Here is a 19,983-nt window from a genome sequence, read left to right as displayed (position 1 = left end):
GTTGTGTATATGTACCACAACTTCTTTATCCATTCGTCTGTCGATGGACATCTAGGTTGCTTCCACATTCTAGCTATTGTAAATTGTGCTGCAATGAACAATGGGTTACATGTGTCTTTTTCAGTTTTGGTTTCCTCAGTATATATGCCTAGGAGTGGGATTGCTGGTAGTTTTATTTTTAGTTTTTTTTTAAGGAATCTCCATACTATCTTCCATACTGGCTATATCAATTTACATTCCCACCAACAGTGCAAGAGCGTTCCCTTTTCTCCACACCCTCTCCAGCATATATGGTTTGTAGACTTTTTTTTTTAATTTAATTTAATTTTATTTTATTTTTTAACTTTACAATATTGTAGTGGTTTTGCCATATATCAAAATAAATTCACCACAGGTATACATGTGTTCCCCATCCTGAACCCTCCTCCCTCCTCCCTCCCCATACCATCCCTCTGGGTCGTCCCAGTGCACCAGCCCCAAGCATCCAGTATCGTGCACTGAACCTGGAATGGCAACTCGTTTCATATATGATATTATACATGTTTCAATGCCATTCTCCCAAATCATCCCACCCTCTCCCTCTCCCACAGAGTCCAAAAGACTGTTCTGTACATCTGTGTCTCTTTTGCTGTCTCGTATACAGGGTTATTGTTACCATCTTTCTAAATTCCATATATATGTGTTAGTATACTGTATTGGTGTTTTTCTTTCTGGCTTACTTCACTCTGTATAATAGGCTCCAGTTTCATCCACCTCATTAGAACTGATTGAAATGTATTCTTTTTAATGGCTGAGTAATACTCCGATGGCCATTCTGACCAGTGTGAGGTGATATCTCACTGCAATTTTGATTTGCATTTCTCTGATAATGAGCTGTGTTGAGCATCTTTTCATGTATTTGTTAGCCATTTGTATGTCTTCTTCAGAGAAATGTCTGTTTAGGTCTTTTTCCCACTTTTTGATTGGGTTGTTTGTTTTTCTGGTAGAGTTGTATGAGTTCCTTGTATATTTTGGAAATTAATCCTTAGTCAGTTGTTTCATTTGCTATTATTTTCTCCCATTCTGAGAGCTGTCTTTTCACCTTGCTGATCATTTCCTTTGCTGTGCAAAAGCTTTCAAGTTTAATCAGGTCCCACTTGTTTACTTTTATTTTTATTTCTGTTACTCTTGGAGGTGGGTCATAGAGGATCTTGCTTTGATTTATGTCATCGAGCCTATGTTTTCCTCTATGAGTTTTATAGTTTCTGGTCATACATTTAGGTCTTTAATCCATTTTTAATTCATCTTTGTGTCTGGTGTTAGGAAGTGTTCTAATTTTATTCTTTTACATGTAGCTGTCCAGTTTTGCCAGCACCATTTATTGAAGAGGCTGTCTTTGCCCCATTGTATATTCTTGCCTCTTTTGTCAAAAATAAGATACCCATAGGTGCATGGGTTTATTTCTGGGCTTTCTGTCTTGTTCCATTTGGTCTGTATTTCTGTTTTTGTGCCAGTACCATACTGTCTTGATGACTGTACCTTTGTCATATAATCTGAAGTCAGGAAGGTTGATTCCTCCACCTCCATTCTTCTTTCTCAAGACTGCTTTTGCTATTCGGGGTCTTTTGTGTTTCCATATGAATTGTGAAATTTTTTGTTCTAGTTCTGTGAAAAATGCCCTTGGTAATTTGATGGGGATCACATTGAATCTGTAGATTGCATGTGATAGTATTGTCATTTTCAGAATGACAATTTTATTTATTCCTACCTTTATTCTTCCTACCCAGGAATTTGGAATATCTCTCCATCTGTTTATGTCATCTTTGATTTCTTTCATTAGTGTCGTACAATTTTCTGTGTACAGTTCTTTTGTCTCCTTAGGTAAGTTTATTCCTAGATATTTTATTCTTTTTGCTTCAGTGGTGAATAGGGTTGATTCCTAAGTTTCTCTTTCTGATTTTTCATTGTTGGTATATAGGTATGCAAGTTATTTCTGTGTATTGATTTTGTATCCTGTGACTTTGCTGAATTCACTGATTAGCTCTAGTAATTGTTTGATAGTATCTTTAGGGTTTTCTATGTACAGTATCATGTCATCTGCAAACAGTGAGAGCTTTACTTCTTTTCTGATCTGGATTCCTTTTATTTCTTTTCTTTTCTGATTGCTGTAGCTAGGACTTCCAAAACTATGTTGAATAATATAGGGATGAAAGTGGACACCCTTGTCTTGTTCCTGATCTTAGGGGGAATGCTTTCAGTGTTTCACCACTGAGAATAATGTTTGCTGTGGGCGTATCATACATGGCCTTTACTGTGTTGAGGTAGGTTCCTTCTGTGCCCATTTTTTGAATAGTTTTAATCATAAATGGGTGCTGAATTTTGTCAAAGACTTTTTCTGCATCTATTGAGATCATATGGTTTTTATTTTTCAATTTGTTAATATGGTGTATCACATTGATTGATTTGTGTATATTGAAGAATCCTTGCATCCCTGGAATAAACCCAAGTTGATCATGGTGTATGAGCTTTTTAATGTCCTGTTGAATTCTGTTTGCTAAAATTTTGTTGAGGATTTTTGCATCTATGTTCATCAGTGATACTGGCCTATAGAGAAACTTTAGATGAAATTTTATATATTCCTCAAACTCATGTTCTGAGTGTTTTAAGATTTGGGTATAAGACTAAATGCCTGTGGGGTTTAAATTAATCATACATTCTTCTTCCCCTAACTTCATGAATTGAGTCTTTGCATCTTTGGAGCTAGGGATCTGTATGTTTGAGATTTAATGTTGAGGTTAAAAGGTTTACATCTTTTTAATAAAATTATATCTTTCTTAGGCATAATTCTTTCTTTACTTAATTATAGTAAAAGAAACATTGGTTCTTAAGGGGTCTTGATTTTGCTGCTATCTAGATGTGTGACTTTGGACAAGTAATATCATATTACTGCTAGACCTGTTTCTCCATTAAAATGAGGGGTGGCGTTAAATGTTAAAACTGTTATAAGTGAACTAGTAGAATGTATTTAAGATTATATGTAGGCACACAAACACTTGACAAGTCATCATTGCTGGAGTATGAAACTAGCTCTGTTATGTAGGTGCATTATCAATAATGTTGTTCACACCAGAAGCAGCTTTTGTGCTTTCTGGTTCATGATTTTGTTACTGTGATAGTAACTTTTCAGAATATGTCTCGTACTAAAAATTAAATTAAATCACTATGATGATGATTGGAATCTTTAGGATGAGTGACATGAACAAGTTTAGAATTGTTTCTCTTACACTGAAGGCTTGATTTTTAAAATATCTCATGTTCTGCAATTTCATTTGACTAAGGAATTTATCTTTGATCTTATTCCAGAGTAAGGGCATGAATACTCCCACAGTCATAGTCTATATTTAATTAAGTTTTGCTCTGTGGGCTTCATCAGGCTCAGTAATAATAAAATGGTTGTATATTTTCTGCTTTCAAAATATGTCTTTATAGAAAGTCTTCTCAGATCACCCCACATGTGACAAATCTATTCAAACAATTTAAACTGCCACTGTGTGCTTGTTTCTTTCTTGGAAATCTACCAGTCATACATCTTCATGAACTGTCTTCTCCCACAATCCCCATGTTCAAAGTTTTATATTATAAAACTCCTTGAGAAAGGAGGTTAACGTTGTAGCTCCTACTATCCAGGAAAGAACTCTGTTCATCTCTGAATAGTTCTTACGTGTTATTGCTGCTGAGGATTTGGGATTAAAATTATTGGATAGAATGGAGTAAGCCTTTTTCTAGGATATCAAACTATTTGAGGTCAGTGTGATTAACTCTTAAGACACAGCAGTTTTGGTAAGCTTTGGGCTTTGTTCTGAAGTCCGTTTCTCCTGGTTTAACTGTAAATTGACCCTTTACTTTATGTCCTCTTGTATGTGATACCTTGTATATAATACCAGGTTACTGATGGGAGGAACCTCTCAGGGTGTGGGTGGGCTAGAGATGCACGCGCACTTGCCTTCATGTGTGTGAGAGGAGGGTGGGCATGGAATCTGAGGATAGGGGTGTGTCACGGTCAGCGTTCTGATCTGAGTCCTGCGTGACTGTCTAATTATGTACACTGGGTCTGCATCTGTTATAGGTGACATTCAGAAACTGTTTTTAATCAGTAGTAAATATGATACCTCGGGAAGGTAAGACAGTGTTTTGCTTTTCTTTCCTGTCTTCATTTTAGCTTTATTGTATATTTACTGAAGCTTTACATTGTCAGGGAAAAAATGTTATTGAATGGGCCAACTTCTGACTGGGCAGAAATGCTACTGGGGATCTGAGGGAATGTCTTAACCACAGGTGGGAACAATGTAATATGCCAAATACTTGAGAAGCATCAGAACAGAGAGAGGCTGTACAACTTAATCAGAAAGCCCAGTGATTGAAGACCATATATAATTGACAGGTGCTACAAAGATCAACTGTAATAATTGAGAGAAAAGGAGCCTCAGCTGGTGCAGAAAGGGGGCAGAGTTGTTGGTGCAGTGTAATTGGAAGTGGTAGCCAGACATTTTTCTTCTCAGTACAGAGGATGATGCTTGCAGGCAGGGCATGTAACCTTTAACTTCTTAATGGTGTGGACTGCAAGTAGGTGATGACTTAACAAATACTTTATATAAATATAGATGATACTGTCAGAGTGTTTCTCCATATTATAATTAGTTTTCAGGCAGATTCAATGACAGAATTTAAATTTGTGACTCTATATTTTATAAATACATCATTGAATAAATACCATCTTTGTCATATATTAACTTGGGTTACAGAATAATTGTGGGAACTTTTTGGAAACAATTGAAGTTTACTTAAAACAGTTCTCTGTAGATAATATTTTTTATCCTAGCATTTCTTCTTAAACATGTTAATGATTGCTTGAAAAGAGGTGAATCAAACTCAACTCACTTAATATTCCAGCTTAGAGTCTTTACTCATTATCAGTTAGTGGGTGTGGAAACAATTTAATCAAGTTTGGGTAATTTAGTTTCAGTTTAAATTCTCAACTGGCAATTGGCCGAAAACTCCCATCTGAAGACGTGAGCATCCAAAAGTCATGTTGTGATTTGGCTGCTGTCTGCTCAACAGAGGAAGGCCCTGCCGGGAGAGCTGTGGAAGAACTGACTGGCAAAAGAAAACCCGCGGTAAGAGTTTCCCTTTAACTTACTGTGTGTGTGTGTGTGTGTGTGTGTGTGTGTGTGTGTGTGTGTGAAGCATACCAACCCGTTGTATCTGAATTAAAATTTTAGAGCTTTTAAAGTCGAGGACAAAATTAATGCCAAGTGTTTGAATTTATATGTCTATGATTTACATCTATAATAAGATAAACGTAAGGAATGGTTTTGTAGATAAGAGATTTTTATAATGCTTAATGTTGATAAGAAAATAAAATTAAGTGTGAAAATCAGTTTAACACATTCAGTTTTTTATAGTTGTGCTATAGTTAATCATCATTTTAAAATAGCATATTTTAAATGTTCCTTGAGTAAAGTTTCTGCCAAACTGAATTAGTTTCATAGCTGCTCCTCATTCAAAGTAAATGTCATAAATTTTTCAGTGAAGTAGCCTGTTGATTCCTGCTTCCTTTTTAATTACATTATAAGATGATAGGGAGGAAGAAAGAAAGTATAATATTAAATAATCAAATACACTGAGTCTAACATTAAGCCTTTAAAACATATCATTATTACTATACCTCTGTGGAAAATATGAAGTTCTTAAGATATTTATGTAGCCAAAATAAAATGGAGTAGCTGTTCATAATATAGCACAGAATCAAATTGTAGTGAAACAATCAGACCTCTCTCTCTGCCTTTCACATGTTTCCGCTGAGAAAATAATTCAAATTTGGCTACATTTTTATGTCCTTCAAGTGACCTGAAACTTAATAGTTTTATCCTCTTTGTGTTTGGCTCCTGTATACCCTTTTATTTGAATATCTGTGTCCTGTCAGATCCATGATTCATTATAGTAACTTTGGACAGGAGTGGAATTAGTAAATTATAAAGGTTGAAATCCAAAATCAGTGTTTATCAGAGCTTACTTGAGTGTCTCTGTGGACATAGTAGCTTTGTGATAACTGGACAGTGTGATGAAGGCCAGATATTAAAAATAGATTGTGATTCTGTGTCAGACTTAACAATTTTTGAGATTGACATAGTTTGGGTAATTTTTCTTTTGCAATTAGAGGTGTCAAAATGATGTTAGTTGAATGTGACCGTATTTTCTAGAGCTTAGTAACAAACATGTCAGGACTAGCACATGTGACAAGCACCTCACACAGCATCTGTCACCATATGAACATTCTCACGCTGACAGCGAGCCTAGTGCCCTGGACGGCGGCATCTGACCTCCCTGCGCTCGGTCTATGGATAGTCTGCTGTGCCGTCCGGACAGCTGAGTGCCCAAAGGAAGATGGTGCCATTCAAACCAGAGGTGCTTCCTAACTGCTCTTAAATGCGCAGTGTAGATGGTGATTACAGTGTAGATAAAACTGCAACTGGAGCCAGTACTTTAGAAAGGCATAAGCAGGTGTGTGAGGAAAGCAGGGAAGCAGGGATCTCATATTTATTTACTAAGGTAACTGATGACTTGTCTTCTGAACTTTAAATATGTATCATTTATTAAATGAATATCTTCTAATCGAAACATGCAGAAAGACTGAATTCTAACCACGGAAGTTTTTTTTCTGCTGCTATTCTGTTTTCTTAGATGTTCTTAAGAATTGCAGCAAAGCCTTGTTAAAGTCATGTTCTTGTAAGAATTTCATTTTCTGGAGAGAATTCTTACGTTTTAAGATTGAATGCAGTGAATGATGGCCCTGATTTCTTCAGCTGAATTTAAGATTATTAAAATAGATGTCATCCATGAACTAAGCACTTTCCTCTCCTTAGCAACTATTCCATTCTAGTGTCAGGCCAGCACAGGGATTTATTTATCTCTTGCTTTATATCATTGAGTTGTTACATAGAGACATTTTTTAATGATAGTATGATTTCCTTAATCAACTTTTATCCCTTTTTGAAAGAAATAACTGTAAAATTTGTTTCTTTTATAGCTTATTCTGAAATGTGCATATTTATTAGATTTTTGAAAATATATATGATAGACCATTTGGATGACTAAACGTTTATACTTTTTCTGTAGGACACAGTGAATCTTGTCTAAGGGAAGTGATGTTTAAAAAATGATAAAGGTAGTTTGTTTCTAAGTTAGATCTGTCAACATTAAAAAAAAAACTCATTGAAGACTCACTTTTCTTTATTAAGCTGATAATATGAAAGCAGATTGAATCAGAGCATGCAATCTAGTAAGAACCTAAAATCAGAAAGGTTTACTTTTAGATTAGACATGTTCTTTCCCCTAGTTTACTACTAAAATATATAAGCTATTTTAAAAATTAAGTAACTATAAATATTTTTCAAGTGGCAAAAATCCAGGGTAAGTCTGTTGTTAATTTCCTCCTCAAGATGGTGATATTGACTTCAGTCTCTGCAGTGACTTCTATTGTAAATTTTTCCTGGGTGCACCCAGAAGGACTCCAGCCTCCCTTTCAAGTATTCTGATTTGAAGATCTTAGCTCAGCTGATATGGCAGTTTGTTTGTCACCGCTAGGAGAAAGATGTCATTCCCATCCTCCCAGGAGGAGTGTCTAGAGGAAAATGATCCTGGCTGGGCAGCGGGCCTTGCAGTTTTCATGACATCACATTTCTATGATGGCTCTTTTAGGTTCTATGCAGTTAGCTTCGAGTGGTCCATGGGCAGGTGGAGAATTGGGCATTTAGCCACATAAAGATGTTTAACCACATACTTATGTAAACATCACAGATGGAAGGGGATACATAGCCTTTCTTTTACTAAAATGAATGAAAAATGACCCTCGTTTCTAAGCGAACAAAAGTCTACTAATAGTCATCATTTTTATGATGGACATAACTGTAACTTTTCAGTTTAGTGAATTGGTATCTGCTTGGTATGTTGTGATACAGTGGCTTCTAAAAGAAGTTCGGGGGCTACCACTATCAGAATAAATGATGATTAGCAATGGTGTGGAATTGGAAGTTTCAGAAAGGTAAATTTTAATAAAAAGTTATTATTTATAATGGTGGGAAGGAAAAATTATTTTCAGTTCATAGACAAAAGAAGCTTTTAAATGTGGAAAATAAAATGGAGTACCTTTCAAGATCCATTCTTGTAAGAACCTAAGACAGAAGTTTATAAAGAAGGAATTCTTGCTGATAAAAATCACAAGGATCATTTGAAGAAAAATTGTGACATCTTAAAAATTAATATATTAAATAATGATAAAAATGTATTAAGTCTTATGTAAAATAAATGTTACAAGCAATATTTAGTTGCTACTACTAGGGATCTTTGGGCTCCCTAGGTGGTGCTAGTGATAAAGAACCCCCCTGCCAGTGGAGGAGACACAGGTTCGATCCCTGGGTCAGGCAAGTGCCTGGAGGAGGGCATGACAACTCTCTCCAATATTCTTACCTAGAGAATTCCATGGACAGAGGAGAAACTAGGCAGGCTACAGTCAGTAAGGACACAAAAAGTTGGACACAACTGAAGCGACTTAGCACACATGTGCTAGGGATCTTTACTAAATAAATATAATAGATAAAAGAGTATATCCTATTCATTCATTCTGTAAATTCTTATTGACAGTCTGCTGTGTGTGTCAGGCACTACACTAGGCATAGGGGGCTGTAGTCATAAATATGACTGATGTCACCTTCAGGTTAGAGTCTGTCAGGGAGGGTAGACATTAAGCTAGTAATTACAGTAAAGTTGTGACTTTTTTTAAAAAGCATCCTTTCTTAAGGATACCTTGAGAATTGATCTATAGTGTGTTCGTTATTCAGTTAATTTTCCTCATGAAATGAGGTTATTCATTTTTACATAAAAATTGAACAGAAACTCTTTGAGAATGGATCTTAGAAATTAGTAGGGACTTATACATTCTTGGCTTTTGTATAGCTTACTTTAAGGAAACTTGAAGTTTCTAAGGTACCAAGAAATGTGAATATCAGCAGATCTCATAAAGCCTATCCTGTATGATCACTTAATAAAATTATACGAAGCAGTTTTACATTTCTGAGTTGTCGTGATTAAGAGGTTGGGCTCTAGAATCAGATCAGTTGGGTTTGACTATTAACTGAGACTTATAAGCTTGCAGCCTTAAACCCCTCTGTGTACAAAGAAAGTTTTTGTATTTGTAGATTAATTCAATTTAATTCACAATAAGTGCAAGTACTTTAATGATTTTCAGATGAAATATTTGAATTAAATTTAAGATAGGTATTTCATAATCCAGTGTCCTTATTTTTGCTTACAATATAGAATTCTTCCGTTGTAAGATCTCAGTAAGAGAGAATTATTTCAACACTGGAAGTATCATTTCCCATGACCCTAATCAGTTGGATAGAATTAATCAGCTTGGTAAGTTACTGAACACTTACTAAGCTGTCTAGCACTTGCTGATAGTAGTGTCATGATAGCCAGAAGAACTACGCTGTCACTGTGCTTAGGCCTTAGGAAGACTAAAACCATGGAAAGAACACTTAGACGTCAAGCCGAAGATCTGAGACCTAGTTCCTGCTCTGCTACTAATACATGGAGGGATCGCAGATATATGAACTACTCTAGTTGAGGCTATCTCAGATCTCAAGTCTCCTCACTTTATGTGTATGTTTTATATATATATGTGTATGCGTATGCATGCATGTGTGTATGCATATATACACACAATATGTATATATCCATTCCATATTATTGCCCTAAATTGAAATGAAAAGCTAAGAATTCATTTAAGCTTTTTATTTTATATGCTGAGTAAAGATTTCTGTCCTACATGGTATTTTACATGATACCATCAAGTAAAAATACATTATTGATTTTTACATATACTATTTCAGGGCTTTTCAAATATTCCCATATAAATTATGTACTATTCTATAACTTCATAAGGCAAATGTAAAATTGCTTTAGTCTACCCAATTTCAAACTGATTTCCTTGCTATATGATTAAAAATTTTTTTCCAGTAAACATTTCTAGCAGGTACCAAGTTATTTTTTTACACCTTTAAACTAGCATTTTATAAACCAGTGTTAAATAATTATAGTAGTTCATAGCAACTCTGCCCTTTACAACAGTATACGGTTTTCTAGTTATGTAAATTGTATCATGAGTTTGCAGAGTAATTTACTGATTCAAGTAGAGTATATAGCCTTTGAAGGGAGAAGACATAAGCAAGCATGGTTTGTGCTTATATGTATACACTTTACCATATGATCTCACTGAATCCTGTAAATACCACCTACTCCTGCTAAAGGGGAGCAGAGTGGTCAGAAGTTGCTAGTTAAAGGTCCCCTGTACTGCCCAGCTCTGCCTCAGTGTGGCAGGCATCTGGGCCCCAATGTGTTCCCAGCCAAGTGAATGTAGGAAGTTGGTTTGTATGTCTGTTGACCTACAGATGAAATTGTAGTCATAATTAGAAGAATAGGCTTTGCAGGTGGTGCCCAGTGGTAAAGAACCTGCCTACCAATGCAGGAGACAAAAGAGATGCAGGTTCGAACCCTGGGTCAGGAAGGTCCCTTGGAGGAGGGCATGGAAACCCACTCCAGTATTCTTGCCTGGAGAATCCCATGGAGAAAGGAGCCTGGCCAGCTACAGTCCATAGGATCGTACAGTCAGACACGACTAAAGTGACTTTGCACACACATTAAGAACGCCTGCTGCATTTTAAATGTTAAAATGTAACAAGGCATTAAAAGCAAATGTTTTTTGGACAAGGATAGCATTTAAATTTACAAGTTATTTGGAGGAAATACTAATATGCAGTCATATAAAAGAAGTCTTAAGTTTATAAGAATATAAAACTAACAAAATTTGTGGAGGATTTGCTTATGTGTTACCATGTTGGAAAAAGTCTTATCCATCACTGCTGCTTCTGCTAAGTCACTTCAGTCGTGTCTGACTCTGTGTGACCCCATAGACGGCAGCCCACCAGGCTCCCCCGTCCCTGGGATTCTCCAGGCAAGAACACTGGAGTGGATTGCCATTTCCTTCTCCAATGCATGAAAGTGAAAAGTGAAAGTGATGTCGCTCAGTCATGTCCGACTCCCAGCGACCCTATGGACTATAGCCCACCAGGCTCCTCCATCCATGGGATTTTCCAGGCAAGAATACTGGAGTGGGGTGCCATTGCCTTCTCCATCACTAAGCAATCATTAATACAGAAAAAGTGAAACCAAGAATTTAAAAAAGATAACATCTCTAATTGCTGTGAAAATAAGACAAGTAGACAGTTCTGTCTTATGCTGTAGGGACACTTTATGTGGGGACAGATAATGATGACTGTGGCTCCGTGGTGGTGGTGACGTGGTGGAGCATATGAGGGGCACTTTTCAGGGTATCTCTGCCACATACTTTACTCTTAGAGATTCATTTAAATGTTTGAGGAACATATAAATCCAAATACCTGTGTGGGTGTTAGAATCTTTGACTTGAATTCTTGAGTACCTGCTGTGAATAAAATATTATGCTGTTTTATGTTTTGCACAGTGAGGCTGTAACACACAACCTCCTGTCACTTAGCTGAGACCAGTCAACCTCATTCAGAGATAAGAATATCAGTTGGTTAAAGGAGGGGTCATTTGAATCGGGAATAGTTTTGAAAATGCAAACCCAAGTGTAATGTGTACCATTAAAATCAGAAGGCAGCATGAGTTTATTGAGATATGAAAGAGGTATAATATCAAAGTACTTTACTTTGCATTGGTTCAGTGTACCCGACAAACCATAATATCTTATATTTGTTTGTTAGGGGTACAGATTTTTCTGTTTCTCTGCTATTTTGTTTCCTAAAGTATCATTGGACTAGAATTTACAGTTTTTCCTTGCATATACATATATACACAGTAACAATATATGCAAGTCAAATTTAATTTTTAAATGACTGTTTTACAATGTGGGTACATCCGTGCCAACCACAGGGCAGTCTGTGCTATCTTTTGCACCCTTGCTTTGTACAGGGTGAGCATGTTCGATGTGTGGCAAGGCAGTAGATAATAGTTCTATTTTTACTTAGACTGTATTTGGTTTAATAGGTGATATTCTGGGGGCCTGGGTTTCTATAATTATGAAAAATTTCAAACATGTAAAGGAAAAGAGACTAGTGTAATAAACGCCCTACATCTGTGGTCCAGATTTAACAATTAGAAATTTTTGCCACAGTTGCTTCATCTACCTCCTCCTGTTTTCTCAACTATTTTGAAGAAGATCCCAGACCTCAAGTCTTTTTTACTCCTACCTTCTTCAATAGTCAACTCTTTTATTAAAAAAAAAGGACTTTTTAAAAGTTTATTTTATTGGAGTATAGTTGACTTACAATGTTGTGCTAGTTTCTGTCATATAGCAAAGTGATTCAGTTACCCATATAAATACACACACACATATATACACACACATTCTTTTTCATCTTCTCTTCCATCAGATATTGAATATAGTTCCTGTGCTATACAGTAGGGAAAGAAAGACTTTTTAATATAACTACAATACCTCTAATACATCAAACAAAATTAACAAAACTTACGTGTATCAGTTGATACTATCTCCCTATTCAGTCCCCCATGCTTTTGATTCAAAATTGTCATATGATATTTGGGCCGTTTGTTCAGAATCCACACAAAATCCTTGTTGTGTTAGGTTGTTAGGACGGCTGCATAGTTGAAGTCTTTTCTTCCTCACTACCTGCTTCCCTTCCTCCTTGCCTCTCCCTTCCTTCCTTCCCTTCCTCTCTTCATCTCTCTCTCCTTCGTGTTCTTGACTCTTCAAAGGAGCTGGGGAAGTTGTCCCATAGAATAGCCCCTATTCTGGATATTTCTGGTGGCTTCCCAGTTAATATATTCCATTGACCTCTACATTTCCTGCAAATTAGAAGTTAGCTCAACAGACCTGGTTAGATCCAGGTTGAGCTTTGATTTTAGGGTTTAGGTGCGGTGGACAGGAATACCTCGTACATGAAGCTGTGCCTTTATGCTGAACCATGTCACGGAGCATGTGGTGTGTCTGCTTGTCACTCTCTTCACGGTGTTAGAATTGGTCAGTGCCAACAGCCCAGTCTCTCCATGGAGCCTTTCCCCCTTTCCTGTTGTGGTTTAATCCATTGCCAATTGTTTCTGAATCAGTTCTATCATTAGGGTTTGCAGGGTAACAAATATTTTAATCTGTTACACCATCCACAATTATTCTAAGAAGAATTTTCCCTTGTAAACTGTGACTTTTGATTTCTCTGAAATAGTTCATCCTAGAAATAAACCCAGTGCCCTTAATATCATCTCTTAAATATCTAGTTTCTTATCCAAGAGTAACTTTAGGTATGAAGATCACATAGCACTGAAGTGACCATGTAATTACAGGATTTTTATAGAGTGAAGATACTTCTTACTTGATTTTTATGAACAGTGTCAGTATTAGGACAACTTTATATAGTTAGCATATACAGTATTGATCATTTAGGAACTGGGACCCTTTTCTTTCAAGTGCTTTGTCAAATATGTTTCTCTCTGCTGAGTCATGAGTGATTAGTTGAACTTCAGCAAGCAAAACAGTATCACAGGGCAGAGTAGTACTATATAGGTGGGTAGCATATAAGGGATGATCTAATATTGCCAGATTTATAAACTTAAATTCAGGAGCAAAACTGTTATTTTTATTATTAGTTTATTTAACAACCACCAGTAACTCCATTTAATACTGTTAACAAAATAAGAAAAATATTTCACTTTTAGATGACATGACTGATTAAGAAAACCTATGGCGGTCAGCTTTAAAGCCATTTTTATAAACAGGAAAAATAAAGTTCTGGATATACTGTATCTTTATACCAACTGAAAAAACACTGGGAAAAGACCCCACTCAGAACTGTAACAAACAAAGCATAATACTTACCAATAAATTTGAGAAAGATGTTAGACCTTTCAAAAGAAACTTAAAACATTTGAAAGCATCTTAAGATTTAAATAAATGAAGAGAAACTATTTCTTAATCTTGAGAATTGTTGGCAAATTATTTCACTATAAGCAATTAATAGATTTCTCAGTTTACTTCTAACTTTCAGATTTTCTAGTGACTTACTTTATATGATAGTGATTCAACAGTGAGGGTAAGTCTCAATCTACTACGTACTGGGAAACGTTTAAAACATCAGTGGTAATGATGCCGGAACAGACGTGTAACTCAGGTAGTAGAAGAGAATTCTCTGCCACTTGCAGATTTGGACAGAAGTTTTCCTTGAGCCCCTGACTTCTTGATCAGTGAGAGTTGAGAGAAATGCCCTTCATCCTGTGACCTCCGCAAATCCCTGTCCCTCACGACCTCAGCTTTCTTGCCTCCGCAGCCACTGTGATTTCTTTGCCAGTGTCAGTACAGATGGAAAATCAGCCCCTTCTTCTAGTTTTTTTAAAATGTAGCATTCAGTGAGTTTAGAGACTCAGGTAGGTGCTGTAATCAGCAAATTTCATCTTAATCTTTGGGCAAAACATTACTATTCACATCCTTGCCCCGCTTCTACTCTTTACTAAACTAATACAATTGCCTTTGTTAGAGGGAGTCTGAAAAGTATTTTTTATGTCTTGTAAAACATGGATTACAGGAGTGTTATAAGGAATCCAAATTTAGTCCCATTTACTTACAACAACTTAACTGTTTTTCATTATAGGAGAGGCCACTTAAAGGATATTCATTCAATGGTATTAGGTAGTGGTATAACTGCAAAAGGGATAAGACAAGAAAAGGCATTCATCCATACTTTATATAACCAGAGAAATTTTTTTTTAATTTTATTTTATTTTTTAAACTTTACATAATTGTATTAGTTTTGCCAAATATCAAAATGAATCCGCCACAGGTATACATGTGTTCCCCATCCTGAACCCTCCTCCCTCCTCCCTCCCCATTCCATCCCTCTGGGTCCTCCCAGTGCACCAGCCCCAAGCATCCAGTATCGTGCATCGAACCTGGAATTTTTTTTAAAAGTAGCATGGGAAATGCTTTTACATCTCATATATGAAGCATTAGTAGAACTCACCAAGATAAAGTATACCCCTGAATATTAAAAATGTTTGGCAGATCAAAATATTATAATTAAAAGGATCACTGAAAATTGTGGAAAATATCCAAAACAGAAGTTACAGAGGAAATGATAACAGATATGATAGTTTCATATTATTGCAGAATATGCAAATTTAGACTTCAAGATCCTAACATATAAATGAGAAAAAGTATGACAGGTTATGAGAATAAAGAAATAAGAGTAATATGAGGGGGAATATTTACCTATGCACTTACCAAAAAACTACAAATTATGACTTGGAAATACAGATTTTTCATTGTATTAAAAGGGCTAAATTTTCTTAAAAGAAATCTAATCTTGCAAGATAAGCAGTAACGCCAAACTCTTGGGGAGTGATTCAGGCATGTATACTTAGAGTCACAGTAATGTTTAAATATTTCACTTGGGAATTTAGGAAATAAATATTGTGCTAATTATAAATCATATATGTAGAGACTAATTATAGAACATCACTGTAAAAATACTGTCTTTAAATAATAAGTTTTTGAAGACTCTAGAACAACTTCCCAAGAGAACTTTTTGCTTTGATGAATATATCCTATGATTTACACTAATATCATAGCCACTAGTCACACACATGGCTACTGAGCATGTGAAATGTGGCTGATGCACCTTAGGAACTGAATTTTTAATTTTATTTAACAGCATTTAAATTTAAATACTCATGTAGCTACAGTATTGGGCATTGCAGTTCTAGAAATGTGGAGAAATGTTAGGTGTACGTGAAAATAAACTAGTAAGTTTACATACCATGATTACAAGTGTGTATATACTTGTATGTACGTATGTAAAGTGGTATCCACAGTTAAATTTGAAGGAAATGGGTGATTTTTTAAATGCTAATTAGAAAATCAAGTGAAAATAATGGCAGCACTCCACACTTGTGCTGTTCAGTATGGTAGCTACCAGCCCTATGTGGCAGTTTAAATACAAATTAATTTACATTAAGTAAAAATTAAAACTTCAGTACCTCAGTCACACTGGTACATTTTGGGTACTCAGTAACTCTGTGTGGCTAATGCTTACATTTGGACAGAGCAGATACAGAAATCAGCTATTGCAAAATGTTCTGTTGTAAGTGCTGTGGAGAGAACCGATGGGAGGAATATACAGGAACAAGTCCTTAATAACTTAACTGATCAGTCAATTTTGAAGGGCACAAGTGAGTTAGAACTGGAAATGCAAGTCAGTAGAAAAGTATAAGGAATAGTATCAGAAGACGCTACTTTTGTAACCCAGATCAGCATCCCATAAAGTACAGGCAGTGGACTAGTGATGAGTCTGCTGTCCCTGACTGCCTGCTTCCTCTCAGCCTCAGACTTGCCTAGAACCTTGTATAGCCATGTGATATTTCTCTGTCATCTGAGCACATCACCTGTCTTACCTCATTGAGAAAGCTGCCTGGAGAATCCCCCTGTGGTCTGAGCTGAGTAATAGCTATGAGCTATGGGAAACATTAGTCAGGATGAAAAAGAGAAAGCAGATTGCTTATGACAGTTGTGTAAGAAACTAAGTCACTTGCACTGTACCTTAATAATCTATGCTTGCAAGTGCAATTAAATGCTGAACACTGAATTTCCAAATGTGGTAAACTTAAACTTCATTCCTCCTGCCTTTGGAGATGCAGCAAGGGATCCATCACCCTCTAATGGGAACTAGGATTTTAAAGAAGCTCCCAGTCAGGGCCTCTGTCTGGGGGAACTTATGTCCTCTCTTGACCCTCCTGGGCCTGGGATTCAACCAAGTTGTGGAATCTTTTTCTTTCAGCAGAATTTCCAACTTTATTTTTTCCTTTACCCCCTTTAAGTTCATTAGTTCTTTGTAACTGTGTTCACTCCTCTCCCCAAAATTAGTTTCAAAGGTTTCGCAACATGTCCAGATAAGAAATATTGTTCTAAATTCAGTGAATTTCTAAAGTTTTGTTTTAAAATTTCTTCCTTTTTTCACATTTAATCCTGATGCCCTGATATAAGATATTAAATTGAATTCTTTGTGAAATAGGGAAAGCTCTTTACTACTATAATCAAGGCATGATCTGTCAGCTAAACATTGTTTTACTGGTAATCAACAGTCCTAGATTTACTGCCTGTTTTCTTATTGTGGTTTTGGCTGTATGTTTAACAGTTGCCTGTGCACTGAGGTGAAAGGCCCTGTGGGCACCGTCCAGTGTATTTGGAGGGCCAGTTCTCCAGTTGCAGAATTTGGGGTCAAATGAAACCACATATTTTCTAATAGTTCTTCTAGTAGCCTTGAGTTTTTTTCTTTTTTTTTTGAGTGGAGGGTAGTTGCATTACAATATGGTATGGATTTCTGTCATACATCAACCTGAATCAGCCATGGGTATACAAGCCTTGCATTTTTATTAAAAAACATATACAACACATACGTATTTAGTTCTTTATCAATATGATTGTTGTATCTGTTACTGATTTCAGCATTTTTTCTTTTTCTCCCTAATTTATCAAATTTGGGAAGAGTTGTAAGACTACTTGAAGGAAATCAATCTGTGTTCTTAGTAATAGTCTGTAAGTGACAGGAAAGCAAATAAATGAATAATACTCAGCATTTCCTGTTTAAATTTTGGGTTTTTTTGAGATTAAATAAAACATAAATATTTACTTGAAATATGTATGAAAATCGTACTGATAGAATGGCATCTTCTGATTTCTTTTAAAAATTATGCTAATGATTTACTTAAGCATAGTTATGCATATATTGATAGATAACTATTATTACTTGGTTTATGTAGACCTCTTCAAAAGATGAAAAACAATTAATACTAAAGTATTAAAAAGGCATGTTTCCTTTCACTTATATTAATATTCTTACAATTGATATTGCATAATGTACTGTGAATGTACAGTGTGTGATTTCCATCCCTTTTCAGGAATTTGGCTTGAAATAATGTATTTATAACATTTCCTCATAAATATTTTAAGATACAACATTTTTAAAACATTATGTTCTTAGTTAATATGTGTTTAGGAATGTTGGTGGTGTTAATATTGTTTTCAAATAATACAGTTTCAAACTCCTTAGAACACTTGTAGGCTTCTAATTGTTTCATTTGTGTAACTTTCGACCTTGAGAATATTGGCTAGTTGGTTAATATTCTTTCTACTTACCAATTTTATTTTTAGTACTTACTGTGTACCTGGAGCTATTTTAGATTGTATAGGTAATCAGTATAAAAAAGTAAAAGCACCCCAAATCCTTTTCCTCCAGGAGCCCACATTTAGTAGATTGCTCCACATTTGATTATGTGGCATTTAACTTAAAGGGCCACTTCTCTGTTAATTGTCAGGAAATGCATGTCATCAAAGAGAGACAGAGGCAGAACAAAATTCCTATTTGTTCTTTTTAACTCATTGCTTTTCAGTGAGTTTAGCTCTCCTAAGTATTTTAATGGCATTTACGACTGTGATTATTTGACAACCTAGAGTTTTTCTGTATTTTTCTCATCTCCCAACTGGTAGTTCAGTGCAGAAGAAGAAGTTGAACTAGTCACTTAAGGTTTTAGGGTTTAAAGAGAAGTCATATTCTTTAGGGAAAATACTTTTTGTGAAAGAAGAGAATATGGCTTTTGGAAGACTCCTGATTTTATCTAATTTATTTCTTCAGAGCCTACCATTTGTATTCTAGATAAACTTGAATCACATGGCAAGATCTCAGTGTAATATTTGACTCTTCTCTTCTCTTCAGGAAAATCTTAAACTTCACCACCAGAAGATTAAAAAGAGGTCCCTCCTGCACCGGGAAGGCTCTGCAGGTCTTTTCAGTGTTCTTGGAGGTGTGGGCTGTGAGCCCTGGTCACTTTGTGTCATCCTCCTTGTTCTCTAAAGGTAAGCACCGAGCAGGGAGTACGCTCAGGGCCGAGGCTCCAGCAGGACTGGCTTTGGAACGCTCCGCGGAGGCCTGGAGACGCCCCTCCCTCTCTCACAGAAGAGAGGCGGCCGCTAGTGTGGGCAGGACGCCACACGCACTGTCAAGCAGGGATGGCTCTCCGTGTGAAGAGTGCACACGTCCTAGAGATGCGGGGCACTTTTTGTTTTGTTTTCCAAAAATTCCACTTAACAGTGAAACTTGTCTTCCACTTCAGTCTGCATTTAAATCAGCTTAATAACTACCGTCATTGATCCTTCAAAAACTCTTCTTGGATGTATTAAGATTTGCATTCAAGATTTTGACACAGTGACAGCATTTAAGCAGTCTGCTTAAATTGATGTAACCAGCTTTGAAGATTTGCTTTTCATGGTCTTCTTGAAGCTTACCTTTACTTCAGAGAAAGTCCCTCAAACCATTTTTTTAAATCTCTGCTAAGCTTCAATAAGTGTGAAAGCAAATGTCTTCTCACTATTTAATAGGTATGTGGTCATAAAATTCATGTCAGATGGTAACAGGCCATCGGAGACCTAATGTCTACAGAACATTTCACATTGTAATCACCAGGACATTGGTATTGGCAGTGAGTACTTGCTGCTGATGAAGATATTAAATATCTCTATCTAATTTTGTTCATCTTTTTTAAAGCTCTTAAAATGATCTTGGAAACTTTAGTTCTAAAAGATTTGAACTTTTTATGAACTATCAAATTTAGGAGAAATCTGCTAATTTTTGTCTGGTTAGCCCTGTCTTTGGTGTATGATAATTCTATTTTATTTTCAAAGCAATTGTTCTTCCTATATCTGTGTAATAAAAAGATATTAAGAAGGGAAAGTACACTTTGTGTTTGCTGTTAGAATGAGTAAAAATACGACTGAGGCCTTTTATGAAAAAACCTTGAGAATCAATTTTTTTGTGTATGTAGTTGGCTTAGAACCCGTCTTGCTTATTA

At 36.0% G+C, this 19,983-nt stretch overlaps 1 protein-coding gene across 5 annotated transcripts in view; it reads left to right on the top strand.

The window, feature by feature from the left end:
- The window catches only part of ZEB1 (zinc finger E-box binding homeobox 1), a 199,216-nt gene that overhangs the window by 44,422 nt on the left and 134,811 nt on the right, over positions 1-19,983 (top strand). Inside the window, exon 1 of one of the 5 annotated variants that reach the window (XM_055543984.1) lies at positions 18,857-18,991. The exons of the other annotated variants lie outside the window; for them this stretch is intronic. The gene's annotated coding sequence lies outside the window, so the exon portion shown is untranslated. Of the gene's footprint in view, positions 1-18,856; positions 18,992-19,983 lie in introns of those variants that run through there. 5 annotated transcript variants of the gene reach the window in all.

Source organism: Bubalus kerabau, chromosome 13 (assembly GCF_029407905.1).
Source record: "Bubalus kerabau isolate K-KA32 ecotype Philippines breed swamp buffalo chromosome 13, PCC_UOA_SB_1v2, whole genome shotgun sequence".
In the NCBI taxonomy this organism is placed as follows: Eukaryota; Metazoa; Chordata; class Mammalia; order Artiodactyla; family Bovidae; genus Bubalus; species Bubalus kerabau.
Note: the sequence above shows the minus strand (reverse complement) of the source record. Positions and strands in the feature narration are given on the sequence as shown.